The following is a 5,000-nucleotide window of genomic DNA, read 5'->3' on the forward strand; positions in this document are numbered from 1 at the left end:
CCCTCTCTAACCCTCCTACCCCTCCCTACCCCTCTCTAACCCTCCTACCCCATCTCTAACCCTCCTTACCCCTCTCTAACTCTCCTTACCCCTCTCTAACCTCCAACCCTCTCTAACCCTCCTACCCCTATCTAACCCTCCTTACCCCTATCTAAGCCCTCTACCCCTCTCTAACCCTCCTTACCCCTATCTAACCCTCCTTACCCTCTCTAACCCTCCTTACCCTCTCTACCCTCCTTACCCTCTCTAACCCTCCAACCTCTCTCTAACCCTCATTACACTCGTAACCCTCATACACCTCTCTAACCTTCCTACCCCTCTCTAACCCTCCTTACCCTCTCTAACCCCTCTCTAATCCTCCCTCAGGCCTGGTTCAGAGGTGAAGTGCATCCCATACAGCACCATATTTACTATATTTGACCAGGGCCCTATGGGTCACAAGTAGTGCACTATATACAGTTGAAGTCGGAAGTTTACATACACCTTAGCCAAATACATTTAAACTCAGTTTTTCACAATTGCTGTTATGAGAAATTCCTTAGGTCAGTTAGGGTCACCACTTTATTTTAAGAACATAAAATGTCAGAATACAAGTAGAGAGAATGATTTATTTCAGCTTCCTTTCAACACATTCCCAGTGGGTCAGAAGTTTACATACAGACTCAATTAGTATTTGGTAGCATTGCCTATAAAATTGTTTAACTTGGGTCAAACGTTTCAGGTAGCCTTCCCCAAGCTTCCGACAATAAGTTGGGTGAGTTTTGGCTCATTCCTCCTGACAGAGCTGGTGTAACTGAGTCAGGTTTGTAGGCCTCCTTGCTTGCACATGCTTTTTCAGTTCTGCCCACAAATGTTCTATAGGATTGAGGTCAGGGCTTTGTGATGGCCACTCCAATACCTTGACTTTGTTGTCATTTTGCCACAACTTTAGAAGAAATGGTCATTGTCCATTTGGAAGACCCATTTGCGACCAAGCTTTAACTTCCTGACTGATGTTTTGAGATGTTGCTTCAATATATCCACATAATTGTCCTTCCTCATGATGCCATTTATTTTGTGAAGTGCACCAGTCCCTCCTGCAGCAAAGCACCCCCACAACATGATGCTGCCACCCCCGTGCTTCACGGTTGGGATGGTGTTCTTCGGCTTGCAAGCATCCCCCTTTTTCCTCCAAACATAACGATGGTCATTATGGACAAACAGTTCTATTTTTGTTTCATCAGACCAGAGGACATTTCTCCAAAAAGTACAATCTTTGTCCCCATGTGCAGTTGCAAACGATAGTCTGTCTTTTTTATGGCGGTTTTGGAGCAGTGGCTTCTTCCTTGCTGAGCGGCCTTTCAGGTTGTGTCGATATAGGACTCGCTTCACTGTGGATATTGATACTTTTGTACCTGTTTCCTCCAGCATCTTCACAAGGTTCTTTGCTGTTGTTCAGGGATTGATTTGCACTTTTCGCACCAAAGTACGTTCATCTCTAGGAGACAGAACGCGTCTCCTTCCTGAGTGATATGGCGGCTGCGTGGTCCCATGGTGTTTATACTTGCGTACTATTGTTTGTACAGAATGAACGTGGTACCTTCAGGAGTTTGGAAATTGATCCCAAGGATGAACCAGACTTGTGGAGGTCTACAATTTATTTTCTGCGGTCTTGGCTGATTTCTTTTGATTTTCCCATGATGTCAAGCAAAGAGGCAGTGAGTTTGAAGGTAGGCCTTGAAATACATCCACAGGCACACCTCCAATTGACTCAAAGTATGTCAATTAGCCTATCAGAAGCTTCTAAAGCCATGACATCACTTTCTCGAATTTTCCAAGCTGTTTAAAGGCACAGTCAACTTAGTGTATGTAAACTTCTGACCCACTGGAATTGTGATACAGTGAATTATAAGTGAAATAATCTGTCTGTACACAATTGTTGGATAAATTACTTGTGTCATGCACAACGTAGATGCCCTAACCAACTTGACCAAAACTATAGTTTGTTTTAACAAGAAATTTGTGGAGTGGTTGAAAAACAAGTTTTAATGACTCCAACCTAAGTGTATGTAAACTTCTGACTTCAACTGTAGGTAATAGGGCCCTGGTCAATAGTAGTGCACTATATAGGTAATAGGGGCCATTTGGGACACATAGCTGTCTCAGAGCCTGTCTGCCTGTCTCTATATACCCCAAGACCTGTCTGTATGTTTGTCTGTCAGTCTGTCTCTATACACCTCTAGACCCTGAGAGTCTGTCTGTCTGTCTGTCTGTCTGTCTGTCTGTACCCCTATACCCTGAGAGTATGTCCGCCTGTCTGTCTGTACCCCTATACCCTGAGAGTCTGTCCGCCTGTCTGTCTGTCTGTCTGTCTGTCTGTCTGTCTGTCTGTCTGTCTGTCTGTCTGTCTGTCTGTCTGTACCCCTAGACCCTGAGAGTCTGTCTGTCTGTCTGTCTGTCTGTCTGACTCTATACACCCCTAGACCCTGAGTCTGTCTGTCTGTCTGTCTGTCTGTCTGTCTGTCTGTCTGTCTGTCTGTCTGTCTGTCTGTCTGTCTGTCTGTCTGTACCTCTAGACCCTGAGTCTGTCTGTCTGTCTGTCTGTCTGTCTGTCTGTCTGTCTGTCTGTCTGTACCCCTCGACCCTGAGTCCTGTCTGTCTGTCTGTCTGTCTGTCTGTCTGTCTGTAACCCCTATACCCTGAGAGTCTGTCCGCCTGTCTGTCTGTCTGTCTGTCTGTCTGTCCTGTCTGTCTGTCTGTCTGTCTGTCTGTCTGGTCTGTCTGTCCTGTCTGTCTGTACCCTAGACCCTGAGAGTCTGTCTGTCTGTCTGTCTGTCTGTCTGTCTGTCTGACTCTATACACCCCTAGACCCTGAGTCTGTCTGTCTGTCTGTCTGTCTGTCCTGTCTGTCCTGTCTGTCTGTCTGTACCTCTAGACCCTGAGAGTCTGTCTGTCTGTCCTGTCTGTCTGTCTGTCTGTCTGTCTGTCTGTCCTGTCTGTCTGTACCCCTATACCCTGAGAGTATGTCCGCCTGTCTGTCTGTACCCCTATACCCTGAGAGTCTGTCCGCCTGTCTGTCTGTCTGTCTGTCTGTCTGTCTGTCTGTCTGTCTGTCTGTCTGTACCCCTAGACCCTGAGAGTCTGTCTGTCTGTCTGTCTGTCTGACTCTATACACCCCTAGACCCTGAGTCTGTCTGTCTGTCTGTCTGTCTGTCTGTCTGTCTGTCTGTCTGTCTGTCTGTCTGTCTGTCTGTACCTCTAGACCCTGAGTCTGTCTGTCTGTCTGTCTGTCTGTCTGTCTGTCTGTCTGTCTGTCTGTCTGTCTGTCTGTCTGTCTGTCTGTCTGTCTGTCTGTACCCCTCGACCCTGAGTCTGTCTGTCTGTCTGTCTGTCTGTCTGTCTGTCTGTCTGTCTGTCTGTCTGTCTGTCTGTCTGTCTGTCTGTTGTCTGTCTGTCTATACCCCTAGACCCTGAGTCTGTCTGTCTGTCTGTCTGTCTGTCTGTCTGTCTGTACCCCTCGACCCTGAGTCTGTCTGTCTGTCTGTCTGTACCTCTAGACCCTGAGTCTGTCTGTCTGTCTGTCTGTCTGTCTGTCTGTCTGTCTGTCTGTCTGTCTGTCTGTCTGTCTGTCTGTCTGTCTGTCTGTCTGTCTATAACCCTAGACCCTGAGTCTGTCTGTCTGTCTGTCTGTCTGTCTGTCTGTCTGTCTGTCTGTCCTGTCTGTCCTGTCCTGTCTGGCTGTCTGTCTGTCTGTCTGTCTATACCCCTAGACCCTGAGTCTGTCTGTCTGTCTGTCTGTCTGTCTGTCTGTCTGTCTGTCTGTCTGTTCTGTACCCCTCGACCCTGAGTCTGTCTGTCTGTCTGTCTGTACCTCTAGACCCTGAGTCTGTCTGTCTGTCTGTCTGTCTGTCTGTCTGTCTGTCTGTCTGTCTGTCTGTCTGTCTGTCTGTCTGTCTGTCTGTCTGTCTGTCTGTCTGTCTGTCTGTACCTCTAGACCCTGAGTCTGTCTGTCTGTCTGTCCTGTACCCCTATACCCTGAGTCTGTCTGTCTGTCTGTACCCCTAGACCCTGAGTCTGTCTGTCTGTCTGTCTGTCTGTCTGTCTGTCTGTCTGTCTGTCTGTCTGTCTGTCTGTCGTCCTGTCTGTCTGTCTGTCTGTCTGTCTGTACCTCTAGACCCTGAGTCTGTCTGTCTGTCTGTCTGTACCCTATACCTGAGTCTGTCTGTCTGTCTGTACCCGCTAGCCCTGAGTCTGTCTGTCTGTCTGTCTGTCTGTCTGTCTGTCTGTCTGTCTGTCTGTCTGTCTGGTCTGTCTGTCTGTCTGTCTGTCTGTCTGTCTGTCTGTACCCCTAGACCCTGAGTCTGTCTGTCTGTCTGTCTGTCTGTCTGTCTGTCTGTCTGTCTGTCTGTCTGTCTGTCTGTCTGTCTGTCTGTCTGTCTGTCTGTCTGTCTGTCTGTCTGTCTGTCTGTCTGTCTGTCCTGTACCCCTAGACACTGAGTCTGTCTGTCTGTCTGTACCCCTATACCCTGAGTCTGTCTGTCTGTCTGCCTGTACCCCTAGACCCTGAGAGCCTGATTCACACATTGTCATCCTCCATCCTCTTTTTGTGCTCCGAGAGAAAGAAACAGGGGATGAGAGGATGATCAAGGAGAAGAGAGGGAGAGAGAGGTTTGGGGAGGGAAGACAGAGAACAAAATGGAGAGAGAGGCGAGGAGGGGGGTATGAGATCCCAAATTGAACATTTTGAATGAGCAAACAGATTGGATAATAACGCTGTCGTTTCTAACCTCCGCAGCTACAAACTAACTCTAAAGGAGTGTAATGAATGAATGAGCTCTCAGGATGACTCTCAACAACACTACATTCAGCAGCTGTTGAATGAGGAACAGGCTTCAATTAGATATGTGTGACACAGCTTCCTAATGGAGAACAAACAGAGGAAGAGAGAGAGAGAGAGCGAGAGAGAGAGAGAGAGAGAGAGCGAGAGAGAGAGAGAGAGAGAGACAGAGACAGAGAGATGG

At 47.8% G+C, this 5,000-nt stretch overlaps 1 protein-coding gene across 1 annotated transcript in view; it reads right to left on the bottom strand.

Annotated features, from left to right (window-relative positions):
* The window catches only part of LOC109887477 (WD repeat-containing and planar cell polarity effector protein fritz homolog), a 48,360-nt gene that overhangs the window by 18,661 nt on the left and 24,699 nt on the right, over positions 1 to 5,000 (bottom strand). The gene's annotated exons all lie outside the window — the stretch shown is intronic.

This window comes from Oncorhynchus kisutch, unplaced genomic scaffold (genome assembly GCF_002021735.2).
Source record: "Oncorhynchus kisutch isolate 150728-3 unplaced genomic scaffold, Okis_V2 scaffold1508, whole genome shotgun sequence".
NCBI lineage: Eukaryota > Metazoa > Chordata > Actinopteri > Salmoniformes > Salmonidae > Oncorhynchus > Oncorhynchus kisutch.